The sequence below is a fragment of the Lolium perenne genome, chromosome 7, assembly GCF_019359855.2.
Source record: "Lolium perenne isolate Kyuss_39 chromosome 7, Kyuss_2.0, whole genome shotgun sequence".
NCBI lineage: Eukaryota > Viridiplantae > Streptophyta > Magnoliopsida > Poales > Poaceae > Lolium > Lolium perenne.
The window spans coordinates 14962491-14981533 of NC_067250.2; the positions used below are offsets into that span (position 1 = coordinate 14962491).

At 49.4% G+C, this 19043-nt stretch overlaps 1 long non-coding RNA gene across 1 annotated transcript; it reads left to right on the top strand.

Annotated features, from left to right (window-relative positions):
• The first annotated feature begins 5218 nt into the window (after window positions 1-5218).
• Window positions 5219-5730, top strand: LOC127316231 (uncharacterized). Its single transcript, XR_011749557.1, has 3 exons — window positions 5219-5305; window positions 5384-5437; window positions 5526-5730. It is a non-coding gene; the product is annotated as an uncharacterized lncRNA (long non-coding RNA).
• The last annotated feature ends 13313 nt before the right edge of the window (window positions 5731-19043 follow it).

Sequence of the window (19043 nt, forward strand, 5' to 3'; positions counted from 1 at the left end):
TATAATCTAGGATTCTACTCAAGGAATGATGATATGACTATCTAAGCATGTGGTTTGCCTAAGAATTCTACATTGCTATCTTCTGTAGCTTGTTCTTCAGGAATTCTGATAAACCTGCATCTTGTGGCATGCCTCCACCTCCTAGCTGCTTCATCTTGATCCTAACTATTTTATGGAGTGGCTCAATGTGTTGGTTTTCTTGCATCATGGTGCAAGATGATGGAATGAATGGAGTGTGAGACTCCCTTTTATAGGCTTGAGCAAGCCCTAGTATCATGACACATAGGTGGGTGACTCTTGTTTGGATTTGATGAGTAAGGTGCTTGGTTGTCATGCCCTCATCCATAGCAATCCCTTAAGCATGAGGTGGCATAGCTTAGGATTCAAGTTATGTAGATATTTTCATCCTATGTGGCACGGGTATTATCCTCTCATGTGATTTTTTTTTTGGATGGCCAAGTGGCTTTTGTTACTAAATGTCTTATGAATGATCTTATGCTTATGGTTGAGTCACTATATCATATGTGATTGTATTTATATTTGTCGTCGTGGTGAACGAGCAGATGCCATAGGATGGCTTAGATTGGGGCCGAATGGACGCAAGAGGATTCGGGGGAGGGTTTGCGATCAGGTGGGAAGAGATTCCGGATGGTTTCCTCAAGAACTTGGCCAAGGCCAGAAGTTGAAGAAGAAAGACACAAGGAAGAACTCCCTCTAGATCACCATGTTCATAGATTCACACAGGTTACGGGCTCTGCCTTCCTACATACACGCGTACATACTTGCCCTCTCTTTGAGAAGGGCTGCCCCCTCTCCTTATATAGGGGAGAGGGTGGCTTACACTGCAAGAAACCCTAACGGCATCTTTGACTGGACAAACTACTTTACAGAGCTACTGTACAAAGCTACTTTAATCATAGATGACACCGGGGCCTTCTTTTATCAGGGCTGCTGATGTCCTCCGGCTTCTTTGGACGTCACCTCTCTCTTTGGCGCCAGGGCTCTGAATAAAGTTACTTTGCTTGGCTCATCCTTGTCTTCTTGCTCTGAAGAGAATCTTTGACCAGACCTGCCGACAGGCTCTCCTTTCCGGTATCTTCTATACCGGGTTCCGGCATACCCCTTTGGGGATACCGGTTTAGCCTTGCTCTCCCGGATTCCTACTAGGCTTCCGGCAAGAACATTAAACCGGTATCTTGATGGCTCAAACCATCCGGTTTGGCATGCCTTTGGCATACCGGGGGTTATCCCCCCAACATTAGTCCCCGAAGCTGGTATAGTCTGGAGGATCCTATCCTACGGACCATGCCAGGTTTTCATCTTTTTAAGATACCGGTTTAGTCACTCATCTTTTGAGCTTGGTTCCGGCACCTTTACCCTTGTTCCTTTTCTTCTCTTCGCAAGGCTTGTTCCGGCACCTCTTTTCTCCGGCACCTTGTGTCTTTACTCCCTCCTCGGCGAAGTCGAGAATATATCGGGTCCCGCGCCTGCCAGTGACATGCGCATCAGAATCGACGCGCCAGTGTCCGCTGTCACATCGTTTCGACTCCCGCGCACGCATTAAATGCAGCGCAGCGGATCCCACTAGCCGCTCTGGATCCTTTGGGTATCTCCGTGTGGCCTCCTGTTTTTGCGTGTATCTCCTTGACACGTGGCGGCCCATGATGCGAACCGCCGTGGGCCGCGAGGCGAACCGCCGCGGCCCAGCGGTTCCACGCCCACTTTCTCTCTCTTATATAAACGCAACTGCCCGTTCCTCTTCATCTTCTTCGCATTCTTCTCCTTCGCGCACAGAGCTCCACGCCTTTGCGCCTCCGCCGCTCTCCGTCCGCCGTCGCCCGTTCGAGCTTCGGTGCCCGGCGAACTCACGCCGTGCCGCCGCCGGACTTCGCTGTGCGGAGATCTTCGGCAGCAACTTCTTCGCGTCTGCCGCATTTGTGCTTCTTCGCGAGCTTCTCCGCCTCGCCGTCGACGGTGCTCGCCGGCGGCTGTAGACCCGCTTCTTCGCCAGCAAACTCTCTCCCCAGCGACCGCGCCGCTCAAGGTTGGTATTAATTTCTCTTTACTCGCCGTTCGCTTGCTTTCCAGATCTTGAGCCTTTGGTGTTCTCATTTGCTCCTTTTTCTTTGGTTTTCCTCTTACTCGTAGATCTTCACGCGGGGTTCGAGTCTGGGATTTCTGTTTCTCCACCTACCCTCGCGATGTCCGACGAGGAATCCTCCTCCGCATCTTCTTCTTCCCTTTCTCTTAAGCGCCGTAGACCTTCTCCCGGTGAATCTACGGCCTCGGATCCAATGGAAACCGATTCCGGCAGCCAGCGGGAATCCGGTAACCCCAAGAGTCCGGCGGCAACCTAGAATCCGGTAGCTTTAGCCAAGCTTCCGGTAGCCAAGAGGCCAGCAGCTCTGGCCAAGCCTCTAGCAGCTCCAGCCAATCTTCCGGCGAGGAGCCTTCCCCACCCACTCGCGGAGCCTGGATGGGCTCCAACGTTACTGAGTTCGAGATTGATTGGCTGTACCGGTCTCGAAGGATTCCGGAAGGAGTGTCCTGTCGGATTCCGGATGACGAGATCGAACCGGATCCGGAAGACGACGAGTTTGTGGTTTTTCTTGCTCACTTTGAGCGTGGCTTCGGCCTTCCTGCCTCTACTTTTTCCGGGAGTTCCTAGATTTCTACGAACTCCAACCTCACCACCTTCACAGCAACGCCATTTTCTATCTCTCTTGTTATGCCACCTTCATGGAGGCTTACATCGGCATTCGTCCCACTTGTGAGACGTTTGCCCGCTTCTTCAACTTGCGGATCAACTCCGTCCGGGGCAAGGAGATTCCTAAGCCCAAGCCGCCCGTGCAGTGCGGCTCCTGCATCGTCGGCTCCCGCCAAGGGAGCACTTTTCTTAAGTTTACCGGCCTCGAGTCTTGCCGCACCTGGCAAGGAACTTTCTTCTACGTGAAGAACACCGGCCGCGCCGATCGCATCAACCTTCCTCCATACCAAGAGGGCCCCCAGCCAGAGCCAAGCTGGAGCTACAACCCGAGGACAGAACATGCCGAAACCAATCGGGTGGTGCGCTTCTTGGCCTCTTTGAAGAAGGAGACCAACATCTGTTCGACGATGTCATCCGGACTTTCATATCGCGCCGGGTGCTTCCTCTTAAGCGCCGCGCACATAGGATGAGCGAGATGTATGGCCCAAGCGATCCTACCAAGATCACCGGCCGTGCTCTCAGCAAGAAAGATGTTGTTCTCAAGGCTAAGCAGATTTGTCAAACTGCTATGCCTTTTACTTGGGAATGGGGCCTCCTTCCCCTCAGTTCCTCTAACCGTCCGACCCAAGAAGTAAGAGATTACGCACTTGGGGTTGTCTTTGCCGGTAAGTTTCTGCTTTTGCTAACCTTCTTTTTTACCTTGTTTCAGGCCAGGGACCGCTTCCCCTCTATCCAGGCAGAGCCGCGAGGACCTCTCCGGAAGCGTGCCTTTGACTCCTTCGACCCGGATCCCTACATCTATTGGAAGGACCTGAAGATGGGGAAGACCCCGGCTGCACGCCTTGGCCGGGACCCGCCGGAGCCCACCGGAAACCCCGAGGAGCTGGTTGTGCTCGAGGTATTTTCTTTTCCGGCTTCTTATACTTTGCCATTATCGCTTTCTCGCGAATCGCTTCTTAGCCATATCCAACTCACAGATCCACGAGCGCGTGCCGCCCCTGCGCGCCGATGCCGGTCCTGAGTTTGTGGACAAACTCATGGCCCAGGGCCAGAAGAACAAGCAGCCGGCATCTACTGCCGGCTCCAGCCATGCTCCTCCCTCCAAGCGCTTCCGGACGGAGCCCTTGGGGGAGAAAGAAGTGGGCGTGCGCCGCTACGGGCGCAAAGCGATGCCAACCGCTTCCGGGTAATTTCCTTTTCCGGCTTGCCTCCTTTTTTGCTAAGTTCCTTTTCCGGTTGCTTTTTCTCAACCACTTGTCTTTTCTCTTTTTCTCAGCCCCGCTCTCAAACTTGGCCCGAGGCCATCGGGCTCTGAGGGATCCGCAAGGACCTCAACCCCTCCTCCTCGTTCAAGCCGGCACCATCTCGGTGCCGGCACACCTGCCTCCCTTTCGGGGGCACAACTACGTCGCGGCGTGCGGCCCCTTCACTGTCAGATCACCGCACGGAGGAGGATCTTTCCTTCCTCCCGGAACACCAAGACACCGGCGCCAGCAACACCGGCGCCGGAGAAGAAGAAGCTGCCGGGCGGGCGGAGCCTTTTGCTCCTCCCGTCCTCGAAAAGACAACTTCCGCGCCGGAATCTTCCGCGCCGGAAGGCTCCAAGACGGGTGACGCTCCTAGCGCTCCCCCTTCTCCACGCACCATCCTCATGCCTCCGCCTGAGGCTCCTCGCGCCCAGCCCTCCAAGGCCGCTCCTGGCGCGCCGCCGGCTAAGACTTCCGGGGCCTCTTCTACCGCGCCGCCGCCCAAGCCCTCCAAGCTCATCAAGGGGAAGGCGACGGCCTCCAGCGCCCCTTCGGGCGGCCAGCAGCCCTTGGTGCTGCACGTCTCCAAGGCTGCCAAAAGCGCCGGCATGAAGGCCACCGGCCTCCTCGGCCGCATTACGGAGTTTCAGCCGCCAAGGCCGGGACACAGGGCACCTCCTGCCGTACGCCCAAAAGTGGAACGCCGCGGACATCACTCCGGCGACCCGCGGCATGGGCAAGGATCGGCTGCCGGCACCTGATCCTGTCGGGGATCGGTGTTCTGAGGAGCACTTCATGCGGCTCCGGGCTGCCGTAAAAGAGCTTGACAGCGCGTGGTACGATTCCACGAACAATCTGACGGTATGTTCTATTAACTTTCAACCTTTGCCGGTTTCTTCGTTTCCGGTTCTGCTTTATCTTTTCCTTAGTTTCATGCCGGTTTCTCTCTTGTCTATCTTCCCAGTCCCCGAGTTTTGTGGTGAGAGCGCAGCTCTTAGCGCAAAACTTAACTTAAGTTTTTAGCGCAAAACCGGCCTTTGCCCGATCCCGAGTTTCGGGTTAAACATCTTCTTCTTAACACATAATTTACCTTAGAAATGCGCAAAACCGGCACTGCCAGTCCCCGAGTTTCGGGTTAAGAACTTTGTTCTTAGCGCAAAACTTAACTTAGAAACGCAAAACCGGCACTGCCAGTCCCCGAGTTTCGGGTTAAGAACTTTGTTCTTAGCGCAAAATTTTACCTTATTTCTTCTTTTTCTTGAACAGGTCACCGCTGACACTCGGAAGGCCCTCTTCGAGGAGCTTTTATGGGAGCACCGGGAGCTCGCTGAGGCACATGACAAGTGCCAAGGTAAGTTTTTCGTTTCACCGGCATCTTTGCTACCGGAAACCTCTTTTCCTTGTGATATTTACAATTTCTGTTCAACAGTGATCCCGGAAGCTTCCATCGATGCTCTCAAGGAGCAGCTCGCCACGGCCCAACGTACTATTTTTTCCTTTCTCCTTTGAACTTGGTTTCTTTTCAGTTTTACTAGTGTAACCTTGCTAACACTCACTTTTTCCGGTTACAGGGGAAAAGGACGAGCTCAACCGGCAGCACCAGGATGAGCTGAACGCCCTCAAGACCAGCTACCAGGATCTCAAGTCTCAGCTGATTCAGCTGGGGCTCGATCACGCCAAGGCCCTCAAAGCCGCTGAAGTGAGCGCAGCGGCCAAGTTGGACGAGGCTCTGGAGGATGCTTCCAATGCCACTGTGGTGTTGCGGGCAGAGCTGGAGGAGATGACCAAGGCCCGGAAGGGTGCCGAGGAGAAGGCCGCGCGGCTGGAGGAGGGGCACAAGGAGTGCGATCAGCTGATCCTGCAGACCGACACACTTGCCCTCCGTAAGTTGTTTTCTTTTACACTTTGACTACTGCATACGAGCCTTTTTTCCTTCGACCCCATTTTTGTTTCCGCTATCTTTCCGTCCGGTCTCTCTTCTTCCGGATTCTTTTCTCTCCGGTCTCTTTTTCTTCCGGTCTCTTTTTCTTCCGGTCTCTTTTTCTTCCGGACTCTTTTCCTTAAGCTTTTTCTTTCTTTGCACAGGCCTCTTTCCGGACTCGCAGAGGTATGCCGTCAAGAAGGTCGACGCGCAGCGCAAGGACAAAGGCCAAGCGGATCTTACCGTGCCATGGACGCCCAAGGACCATCTGGTCGCGCTTAACGCGCGGGTGTCCCATATGCGCTGCATAGACCGCAATCTTTCGGACATCCCTGATGTAGCTACCCAGCTATACAGGACTTTATGGCCTGGCGAGGAGGTGCCGGACACCTTCTCCCTCATCAACGACCGCCTGAAGGTGCCGGCCGGAGGATCCGCGAGTGGCGGTGCTCTGCTGCCCGCGGCTGGAGCGGACTCCGCCCTCGCGTCGCCTGCTCCTGGTACCGGAGCTCAATCTGGACGCCCTTACCGGCGTGCGCGAAGGCGCAGAAACGGATCTGGACCCGATCCTCTCCGCCAAGCGGCAGGATCGCGCGTACCGCATCGCGGAGTATGCCGACATGCGCACCTTCATCCCTCCCCCTCCTGGCGTCACGGATTATCTCGACGAGGAGGAGGGTGAAGCCGAAGAAGAGGTCCTGGGCGATGCTGGTGCCGGCGATGCTCCTCCGGAGGCCCCTGCTGCATGATGATTTCCTTTGAAGTGTTTGCTCATTATATCTGTTGGTCCTGTTGCTTTAAGACAATATCTGTTAAATTCTGCCCCGGAATGCCGGGGCTTATGATGTAAAACTTAAGTTTGCCTGTGGTTGTGCTACAACATTTCCTGCCGGTAAGTTATACCGGTAGCTAAGTACTTATGAGTTTGCCTTAACATATTTTGCTTTTGGTTCCGCTTTTATCCTGCACTGCAAAGATTTCTCAATTGCTTCCGCATCCAATTTGATGCATACTTGGTTCTTTTGCCTTGGCTCTGCCTGCCTTCTCTGGGCGTTCTTTGGCGTATGAGCACAAGGTTCTTTCACCAAACAAGCATCTTCTTGAACTTAGAAATAACTTTGAAATTTTGCAAAAAACCGGTTAAACCGGGGTTAGTTAAACCTTCCGGATTGTTCTTTCCTGCTCTCCCTTTTCGCAGTTCATGTGCTTATCTCCTACCGGTTTATCTTGCTTGCCATGAAGCCGGTTTGCGGACAGCAGCAGAGTCGAAGACTCCGGTAGGATTTAGCACACTACTAAACCGGAAAGAAAAAACATTCAATAAGCAACCGGTAAACTGAAAAAATAGACAAGTTACATGCAACTTAAGTTGGGGTAGTCCCCGAGATTCACTCAAGGTTAGGCATCTTTTATTCATAGCATATAAGGTACAAAAAGGAACTTCTTACACCACCACTTCAAGAGTAGAAAGGACGCAATGAGCTACGTTCCATGGACGCTTGCTCTCCTCGCCGGACCTGTCCGCCTTTCCTTTCTTCCATTCCTGTGCATCTATCAAGTAGTATGCATCATTGTGAAGCACCTTGCTTACAATGAAGGGACCTTCCCATGGTGGCAAGAGCTTATGTCGGCCTTCAGTGCGCTGCACCAGGCGAAGTACAAGATCTCCTTCCCGGAAAACTCTCGGGTTAACCTTCCGGTTATGATAGCGTCTTAGGTTTTGCTGGTAAATGGCTGTTCTTGCCAAAGCCAGCTCTCTTGCTTCTTCTAGCAAGTCCACATCGTTTTCTCTAGCCTCTTTGACCTCTTGCTCAGTATAGAGCTGTACCCTTGGTGAATCATGGATGATATCGGTTGGTATCACCGCTTCGCTCCATAAACCATGAAGAAGGGAGTGTATCCGGTAGACCGGTTTGGAGTTGTTCTTATACTCCACAGTACTGATGGTAGCTCATCGAGCCAACATCCCGGTGACTTTTCCACCGCATCAATGAGTCTAGGCTTGATACCGGAAAGCACCAAGGCATTCATTCTTTCTACTTGGCCATTGCCCTGTGGATGTGCCACTGAGCACAAATCCAACCGGATGTTCTTTTCTTCACAGAACCTTTTGAACTCACCTTGAGCAAAGTTGGTTCCGTTATCAGTGATGATGCTGTGCGGGTATCCATACCGCAAAATGACATCTTTCAAGAATTTCACAGCTGTATGCCCATCACACTTTGCGATAGGTTTTACTTCCAGCCACTTGGTGAACTTATCCACCATGACCAAGATGTGAGTCATGCTGCTTCTTGCAGTTTTGAATGGTCCAACCATGTCAAGGCACCAAACAGCGAATGGCCATGTTAGCGGTATTGTCTTTAAACCGGATGCTGGGGTATGGTTCTGCTTGGCGTACCTCTGGCAGCCGTTGCATTTTCTTACCAAATCCTCAGCGTCCTCCAAAGCAGTGGGCCAATAGAACCCATGCCGGAATACTTTTGCTACCAAAGCCCTTGATGAAGCGTGATGCCCACATTCTCCTTGGTGAATTTCCTCAAGCATTTCTTTTCCTTCCTCCGGTTCCACACATCTTTGAAGGACACCGGTAACGCTTCTCTTGTACACCTCACCATTGATGAATGTGTAAGCTTTGGACCTTCTTTGTATCCTCCTTGATTCATTTTCGTCAGCCGGCAAGGTGCCGCTGATCAGGAATTCCTTAATAGGTTTAACCCATGATGGTATTTCTCGAACCAAAAACACCGGTGCATCTATCTCCATGCTATCTACCAGCATCGTTTCTTCCGGTATGGGTACAGCAGTCCCCGAGCCTACCGGAGCAGACCCCGGGTTCCCTTCATCGATATCCATGGGTACTACGTGTGACTCTGGTACAAAAATTGATTCTGATTCCGGGCTCGGCTTGATCGATGGCACTCTTAGGTGAGCCAAAGCTATTCCGGGAGGAATTTCTTGCCTAGATGAGCCCAACTTGGACAAAGCATCCGCGGCTTCATTTTCTGCTCGCGGCACATGGTGAAACTCACATCCTTCAAGAATCCGGCAATCTTTTGCACGTGAAACCGGTACGAGGCCATGTTGGCGTCTTTTGCATCCCAATCTCCTGAGCACTGCTGTACCACAAGGTCTGAATCGCCATAGCAAATGATCCGGTGTGCACCGATTTCTTTTGCGACCTTAAGCCCATGGATCAAAGCTTCATATTCAGCGACATTGTTCGATGCCCTGAAATGTACTTGCAAAACATACCGGAGGTGGTCTCCTTTTGGTGAAGTAAGCACCACACCGGCACCTAGACCTTCCTTGAGCTTAGATCCATCAAAGTGCATCTTCCAGTATTCTATCCTCTGATCTGGCGGTTTGTATTGCATCTCCGCCCAATCAACAAGGAAATCAGCCAAAGCCTGTGATTTTATGGCATCTCTTCTTTCATATACCGGCACGTACGGTGATATCTGGATCGCCCATTTTGCAATCCGGCCGCTGGCATCTTTGTTGCACATGATGTCGGAAATTGGTGCTTCACTCACCACCTTCATGGGGTGCTCCTCAAAGTAGTGCTTGAGTTTTGTGGCGGCCATGTACACGCCATAAGTCATTTTACGGAAGTGAGGGTAGTTTTGTTTTGAGAGGGAGAGCACCTCGCTCAAGTAGTATACCGGCCTCTGGACGGTTTTTTCTTCCTCTTCTCTTTCAACCACAACCACTACACTCACAACCCGGTTTGTTGCTGCTATGTATAACAGCATAGGCTCCCTTTCTAGAGGTGAAGCCAGTATGGGTGCTGTGGCTAGCATCGTTTTTAGCTCCTTAAACGCTGCGTGCACTGAGGGGTCCGGACGAACGTGTCAGATTTCTTCATGAGAGCATAGAGTGGCAGAGCTTTTTCTCCCAACCTGCTTACAAACCGGCTCAGCGATGCCAAGCTTCCGGTAAACTTTTGCACATCTTTTAACTCTCGAGGGATAGCCATTCTTTCTATCGCCCGGATTTTTACCGGATTAACCTCTATGCCCCGGCTTGAAACCAGGAAACCGAGCAGCTTGCCGGCGGGGACACCAAAGGTACATTTTGCCGGATTGAGTTTCATCCGGAACCGCCTTAGGTTGTCGAATGTTTGCCGGATGTCATCGATTAAAGTGTTTTTTACCTTAGTTTTTATCACGATGTCATCCACATAGACTTGCACATTTTTTCCAATTTGATCAAACAAGCATTTTTGCATACAGCGCTGGTACGTTGCACCAGCGTTGCGCAACCCAAAAGGCATAGTGACATAGCAATAAGCCCCGTGCGGGGTAATGAACGCAGTTTTTATTTGATCTTCCTTTTTTAAGGGAATTTGGTGGAAACCGGAATAGGCATCCAGGAAGGACAACAACTCACACCCAGCAGTTGAATCAATCACTTGATCGATTCGTGGCAAAGGAAAAGGATCTCTTGGGCAAGCCTTGTTCAGGTTGGTGTAGTCGATGCACATGCGCCACACCTTCGGAGCTTTTGCCTCCTGGTTCTCATCTTTCTTCTTTTCAACCATTACCGGATTGGCCAGCCACTCTGTGTGCGTGACCTCCACAATGAATCCGGCAACAAGCAGCTTGGTTACTTCTTCTCCTATGATCTTTCTTCTGTCTTCAGCGAACCGACGCAGTGGCTGCCGCACCGGCTTGGCATCTTTCCGGACGTTTAGAGAGTGCTCAGCCAGCTCCCTCGGAACACCTACCAAATCATCGATTGACCAGGCAAAGATATTCCGATTCTCACGGAGGAAGGCGACGAGCGCGCTTTCCTATGCTTGATCAAGGCCGGCGCCGATACGAACGGTGCGCTCTGGGTAAGCCGGATCCAGCACAATGTTCTTTGTTTCATTGGTTGGCTTGAATGCCGGTGTGCCCATGTTTTCACTCATTGCCGCCAAACTCATTTGTGAGGATTGAGCCAGCGTAACAGCTGTCTGCATTCTTTTCTTTTCCTCCGCGATCACCAGCGATTCTGCTAGGTTTGATCCGGCAGATGCAGTTTCCAGTGAGATCTTATAGTTTCCCACCACAGTCAATGGCCCATGAGGTGCCGGCATCTTCATCTTGAGGTAAGCCGTATGAGTGGTGGCCATGAAAGCAGCCAACGCCGGTCTCCCCAGCAATGCATGGTAGGGACTGTCCAGATCCACCACCTCAAACTCCAGATTTTCCACCCGGCAATTGTCACGTCCTCCAAATGCCACGTCCACCCGAACTTTTCCTATCGGGGCACGGGACAAGCCAGGGACGATCCCATGGAACGTTGTGCGCGTTGGCTGAAGCATGTTTTCTGTTATGCCCAGCGTTTGCATGGTGTGCCTGTACATGATGTTGATGCTACTGCCATTGTCTATCAGCACCTTGCTGAACTTCACTCGAGTTTGCGGCCCTTTCATGATCGGGTCCACAACAAGAGCATATCCACCCGGATTTGGCATGATCTTTGGGTGATCCTTGGATGACCAGGTAATTTCCTGATTGGACCACATCATGTACTTGGGAACTGCCGGCATCACAGCATTGACCTCCATGGAGCGCCGGTGTACACTTTGCCGGTCTGTTGGCTCAGTGACAAAGACAACACAGCACAGATGCGGATCTTCGTAAACATTCCGGCCTAAAGGTGCCGGTGGAGGTGGCTGGTTATCATTTTGCTCCACCCGGTTAACTTGCTGAAATCTTCTTTGCCGGTTTGGCTGCACCGGTAAGGCGTTTGCCCCGGTAAGTGGTGGTGGTGGCGGTAGCTGTTGTTGCTGCCGCGGCATGTCTTGCGGTGGCCGCGCATCTTTCACTGTTCCTTTTTGCATCAAGTACTTGGTCCAGGTACAATCCTTCGTCAGATGGTTTGACGGATGTGCCGGATTCGGCGTGTGCCACCGGCAAGGTTGATCCATGGCAGCTTCCATGGTGTATTTCGCGGGTTCTTGCCAGTTCTTCTTCTGGACCCAGGGTTTCTTTTCCACCCATTGTTTCTTAGGACCCGCCCATGGCTGCGATCCGGTTTTTTGCCTCTGGCTGTCGCTGGCCTCAAAGTTTTCCTGCACACGGCAGCAACTTGCTGCGGACCGTACCTTCGATCCGGAAAATCTTCCCTTCTTTTGTTATTCCGGTTGTCCGGTGTTGTTCGTGGCGCGGCTGTTCCGGCTCCGGTTGCATCCGGCTGCGTTGGGTCTCCCAACGCATAGCTATCCGCCACACGTATCATCTCTGCCAACGTTGTCGGCATGTTGCGCTGCAACTTTTGCCACAACGGTGAACCTCTTCTGCATCCTTTGCTAAACCAAGCAATGGCTTGTGCCTCGATCACCCCCTCACAGGAGTTCCTTGTGGTGTTCCACCGGGCTAGATAATCCCGGTCTGTTTCGTTCGGGCGCTGCACGCACAGAGCAAGTTGCTGCGGCCTGTTTGGCCTCTGATAGGTGCTGCTGAAATTGCTCACAAAGGCCTCCTCAAAATCCAGCCAGCCATTTATGCTTCCTGCCGGCAAGTTGTTTAGCCAGATTCTTGCCGGTCCAACCAAAACGATGGTATGATTCTCACGGCCCAACGCCGGTTTCCTCCTCCTGCTACGGTTCCTCCACCGCCTGCAACGTATACCGCGGTCACGTAATCCGCGAGCCAATCTTCCGGCTTTGTGGTGCCGTCATACGTTTTTGTGTCACGGGGCAACATAAAGTTGCGAACTGGTGGTTTTTCTTTCATGATCCTTGGGCCAAAACACTTTGGACCTGGAGGACCTTCCTCCTCGATCATTTCTGACAAGTATACTCTATCCAGACGGTGCCTCGCATCCCGTTCCGGTAAGTATCTCTCTCCCAGGCGTTCTCCCAATGGGTTCCGGTATGCTGCCGGTCTCGTTGAATCGGCTTCATCGTGACATTCCGGTACCGCGGCCCTTGCCTGCCGATACCTTGGGGGATCTATTTCCTCCTCCTCGTACGCTGCCCTTGCAGCTCGATAGTTTTGCCCGGTCTCATATCTACCGGCATGATTGTTTCCGGCATAGCCTCTAGCGTAGCCTCGCTCTGCCCCTTGGCTTTTTCTACCGGCATCGTGTTGCCCGGCTTGTTGCTTTCCGGCAAGAACCGGATCGTACACAGTCATCTGCTGCGCATTCACTTCTTTTTCTCTCCTTTTGTCCGGATGGGGGGACGAAGCCTGCCCATGGGATTTGCTACCGGCATTCTTTGTTGAACGCGCGGATTTTGAGGCCGGCATTTGCCTTGTTCAGCTTAGCCAGCTGCTCAGCATTTTGCTGCTCAATGGTTTCCAGCAGCTCTCTAACACGCTCTTGCTGCTTTACCCACGCCTCTCCGCAAACGACTCGCACAGCTCTACAGCGGCCTTAGCAGCTCTTATAGTTTTATCCGGGCTGCTATACTTAGGCTTTTCCACGATGCTAACAGATGCAGAGGCGCTCTTGCCGGTAAGAATCTCTTTGCGCAAATCTTGATCTAGGTTGCGAGCTTTTAGCCGGTTTTCCGGCATCCTAGCAGCATGCGCGCTAACAGAAGCAAAGCCATGGGCAGCGTTATACTCACGTACGGTTAGGTTCAGCTCGCGCTGCGCCCTGACGATGTCCTTGCCGCTTTCTAGCATCTTCTGGCGCTGCGCCTCCAGCTCCGCCTGAGCCGCTGCCGGATCGATGTTCTGCGCGATGGGGGTGGCGAGGACGTTCATCGCCGCCTGGAGCGGTGTCTCCGGTGGCGCGGATGATGCTCCCGCTGCGCCTGCGCCGCGCTCCAGCGGTGGCTTAGCCGCACGGGTCGAAACCGCGCGACCGGCACCTTCAGCCGCAACCTCCTTTCCTGCACCAGCCACACCGGTCATCATTACCTCGACGCTGCCGGCGGCGCGGCCAGCACAGAGCCATCTTGGCGGGTCCGGTGCCACCAGCACCGGCGAGAGGCGCTGGCGCACGGGGACGGTGCCGAAGTAGACGCGATGGCTGCCGAACTCGATGATGCGGCCGTTCTTGGGGAAGACGCCGCCGTTGGCGAAGCAGCCCGCGTTGTCGTTGATGAAGTCCATGGCGTAGATGCTCTGCACCAACGCGGACACCGTACGCTCGCCGGAGATCTCGAGAACGCCCGCCCGAATGTGAACTCCATCAAGCGCCACTTCATGCCCCACGGTGGGCGCCAACTGTCGTCGTGGTGAACGAGCAGATGCCATAGGATGGCTTAGATTGGGGCCGAATGGACGCAAGAGGATTCGGGGGAGGGTTTGCGATCAGGTGGGAAGAGATTCCGGATGGTTTCCTCAAGAACTTGGCCAAGGCCAGAAGTTGAAGAAGAAAGACACAAGGAAGAACTCCCTCTAGATCACCATGTTCATAGATTCACACAGGTTACGGGCTCTGCCTTCCTACATACACGCGTACATACTTGCCCTCTCTTTGAGAAGGGCTGCCCCCTCTCCTTATATAGGGGAGAGGGTGGCTTACACTGCAAGAAACCCTAACGGCATCTTTGACTGGACAAACTACTTTCTGAGCCACCGTACAAAGCTACTTTAATCATAGATGACACCGGGGCCTTCTTTTATCGGGGCTTTGATGTCCTCCGGCTTCTTTGGACGTCACCTCTCTCTTTGGCGCCAGGGCTCTGAATAAAGTTACTTTGCTTGGCTCATCCTTGTCTTCTTGCTCTGAAGAGAATCTTTGACCAGACCTGCCGACAGGCTCTCCTTTCCGGTATCTTCTATACCGGGTTCCGGCATACCCCTTTGGGGATACCGGTTTAGCCTTGCTCTCCCGGATTCCTACTAGGCTTCCGGCAAGAACATTAAACCGGTATCTTGATGGCTCAAACCATCCGGTTTGGCATGCCTTTGGCATACCGGGGGTTATCCCCCCAACAATATTATAATTGGGATCAAAATGTCAAGAATAAGAATTATACCCTAATTTTGAATGATGATTTTGATTTCACCAAGGCATGATCATATAAGTTTCAAAGTACACATAGTTTATTTTATTCAAATAGTTTGAACTATAATTCGTAATGTAAACGAATTTAGTTTTGTAATATTCCACCTATTTAATAAGTTATGATTAAAATCAAAATGTGTGGCTTTTATGCACTTAGGTCCTTGTGTTTTACCATATTTGGCAATTAGTTTTAAAGTGAATTCAATTATACCCCAAGTATAGTTTCTTAACTTTTAAGTGTTAATAACTTAGAGTTGCATCTTATCTCTTTGATGGTTATATACCTCTCCCAACTCTAGGGTTTAGTGATAAGCTTTTGTTGATGTTAAGTTCAAGAGTTTAATTCAAGAAATACCATGAGATTCATGGTAGGTATATTTATTTGTTAAAGACATGGAAAAGATAAGTGAAGAATGGTTTCTCCATTTATTGTTACTAGATTTCCAATTGAATAGATGTTCTTATGTTATGGCAAGGAATGCCATGTTATGATCTTTTATAAGATCAAGCAATTGATCATTGAATAAAATGTTGTTGTGTTAGTTCCACTTGATCTAACCCCTTAGATCAAATCATCTCTACCCAAAACAGGTTTTAACAAAGGTCACACTGAGGTTTATAGCACTTGACTTGATGAGCTACTTCAATTCCACCAAGGTCAAGTGAAACTTCAGTTACTGCGACTGTTTTACTTTAAAGCGCGAAAATTCCCTAGATTTTCTATGCATGAATGCAATGCACACATCTGTTTCCTCTATATTTGTAACCCCATTACCTGGGATATTACATGTGCCTCGTCTCCGACCTACTGCTGCCTGTCCCGCATGGCTCTCGGCATCGAATAGTTTTTTTTAAATAACTAAGTTATTTTTGTTCCGCCGCAACGCGCGGGCATATTTCCTAGTTAGTACTTAAACATTGATGTTTATTTAAATAATTATTTAAAATTAAAAATAATAAAGAGTTTGTGATATCACAATCTAAGGGTTAATATGATTGATATGGTAGTATTATCACCAATGTTTCATGAAGAAGATGGAAGCTCCACCGGAAGAACGAAGATGTTAAGCGTGTTAGGGGTGGAGGATGGGTGACCCGGGTGGGAAGTTTTACTAAGGGGTAATTTGACATAATATTAAGTGTAGTGTTAGAATTAAAATGATTATTGTGAAAGATTAAAAAAATTGAAAAAAGAATTAAATTTTTTTGAAGTTAACGGACGGGACGGTGTGGCCTGCACAGAGGGCCTAGACGCCAATGACCACCCTCGGTGTATCACAGCTACGCTGAGGACCGGGTTTACGCCGACGGCACACGTGGCTCTACCGAGGCAGATCTTTTCCGAAGAGCTATGCCGAGGGCTGCTCTCGGCGTAGCCTACGCCGATGGCCCAATATGGCTACACCGAGGGTTTCCGGACGTCAGCTAAGCGAGCCATTCCTGTAGTGTTGTTGGATGAATAATGAGACATCGTCGTGCTATGCGTGTGCTAATCTCGAAGATGTCGCTCGTTGCGGTGCTGGATCATATTAGATCGCCAAGAATACTTCACCAACCATTATTTACCAAACCTTTTCTCTCATGTTTTTCAAGGGTATGACGATATTCTTATCTCATAACTTGCATCTATTCAATCTTGGTTTTTGCCTGCGTTTTTTACACAATTTGTATTTTCTATTGAGTGTTCCCTTTCAATATCTACACAAGATTTGTTGTGGGGAAATCGTGAGCGAATGCGTGTGCCACATGTTTTTTTGCTAAGGAAAATTGTGTGAACATATAATTGTTCCAACCATGTGGAATTCACAACCAAAAACACCAACATATCTAAGTTCACACATATATCACCATTCAACTTAAATTGACAAGCAAAGTAGCCAAGTATCTTGAATTACTAAAATTAAATTTTTCTGTTAGTCATATTTGACAACATTTGGCAAATATAAGCACAAAGCACTGGTAGATATATCACATGAGTTCACATGAAAAAAAAAGTTTAACATAGACGAACTGTTGGCATCTAACATGCTAACCCGTGCATATCACTCAAAGGTTATATATACCTAGGCGAACTAAACATTATTTTTAATGATGAGGTTGAAGGTTATAATAACATATAGAAAACTCATACTGAATAGAAAGTTTATACTTTGTGAATGCGATTTTGCTATGTCTCAGTCAACTGAGATTTTCTTAAGTCTAAGTCACTTATATAAATAAGTGCTTTGAGTTGCACTTGTTCTTCCAGAAATGTGCAACTGGAGCGAGTTGGACTTTTCTTTGAACTACAGTTGCACTTTTCTGAGGTGACTGAGACTTAAAAAAATCTCAGTTAACTGAGACATATACACACCCTTGTAAATATATGTCCAAAACAACATCTGCTTGTGTTATAGACATAGTACATAAGAACACTACGTGAAAAGAAATAAGTGGTCATCAATGGCAACCACATGCTTCCTGCCCATACCGAAGATAGAGCAAAACAATCAATGCATTCATATATTTTTCTCCTACCAAGAAACAAGTAGTGAAACATTGAAGCATGTGCAACCAACAGGCAAAACCATGTTACTCCTAGGTCATTAATTTAACTTACTCCCTCCGTCTCAGATTAACAGGCGCGCACGTAGTTTACGAAATTGCTTTGACCATTATTTTAGTCAATAAAATATGAAATATATGGCACAAAAATTATATCATTGGAAAGCTTTTTCGTATACGAATCTAACGATATATATTTTGTAAACATAAAAGTTATATTTTGTTGACCAAATCAATGGTCAAAGTTTATGTTAAACTACGTGCGTGCCTATTAAACCGAAACAGAGGTAGTATATAATTTAAATTATATAATACAAAAATTATATCATTAGAAAATAGAACATCTGAACTTTCTAATGATATAATTTTTATAGTGTTGGAGATATGCCCAAGAGACAATAATAAAGTGGTTATTATATATCTTTATGTTTATGATAAATGTTTACATACCATGCTATAATTGTATAAACCGAAACATTGATACATGTGTGTTATATGAACAACAAGGAATCCCTAGTAAGCCTCTTGTATAACTAACTTGTTGATTAATAGATGATCATGGTTTCGTGATCATGAATATTGGATGTTATTAATAACAAGGTTATGTCATTGATGAATGATGTAATGGACACACCCAATTAAGCGTATCATATGATCACGTCATTAAGTTCAGTTTGTTATAAGCTTTCAATACATAGTTACCTAGTCCTTCGACCATGAGATCATGTAAATCACTTATACCGGAAGGGTATTTTGATTACATCAAACGCCACTGCGTAAATGGGTGGTTATAAAGGTGGGATTAAGTATTCGGAAAGTATGAGTTGAGGCATATGGATCAAGAGTGGGATTTGTCCATCCCGATGACGGATAGATATACTCTGGGCCCTCTCGGTGGAATGTCGTCTAATTAGCTTGCAAGCATATGAATGTTTCATAAGAGATGACATACCACGGTACAAGTAAAGAGTACTTGTCGGAGACGAGGTTGAACGAGGTATAGAGATACCGATGATCAAACCTCGGACAAGTAAAATATCGCGTGACAAAAGGAATCAGTATCGTATGTAAATGGTTCGATCGATCACTAAGTCATCGTTGAATATGTGGGAGCCATTATGGATCTCCAGATCCCGCTATTGGTTATTGGTCGGAGAGAGGTCTCAACCATGTCTGCATAGTTTGCGAACCGTAGGGTGACACACTTAAGGTTTGATGTCGTTTAAGTAGATATGGAATATGGAATGGAGTTCGAAGTTTTGTTCGGAGTCTCGGATGGGATCCAGGACATCACGAGGAGGTCCGGAATGGTCCGGAGAATAAGATTCATATATAGGAAGTCACTTTCCAAGTTTGGAAAATGATCCTGTGAATTTATGGAAGGTGGTTTCTAGAATTATCCGGAATAAATCACTATGGAAGGTGGAGTCCCGGTTGGACTCCACCAACCCTAACTTGCCCACCAAGTGGGAGGGTGGAGTCCATGGTGGACTCCATGGACTCCACCTCCTTGGCCGGCCAAGCAAGGGGGGGAAAGGGGAGAGTCCCAACCCAACTAGGTTTCGTCCATATGGCAGTTTTTGAATTGGGGTCCTATTCGAAGACTTGGGCAACCCTAGATGTGTTCCACCTATATATACATGAGGAGAGGGAGGGGGGCCGGCCA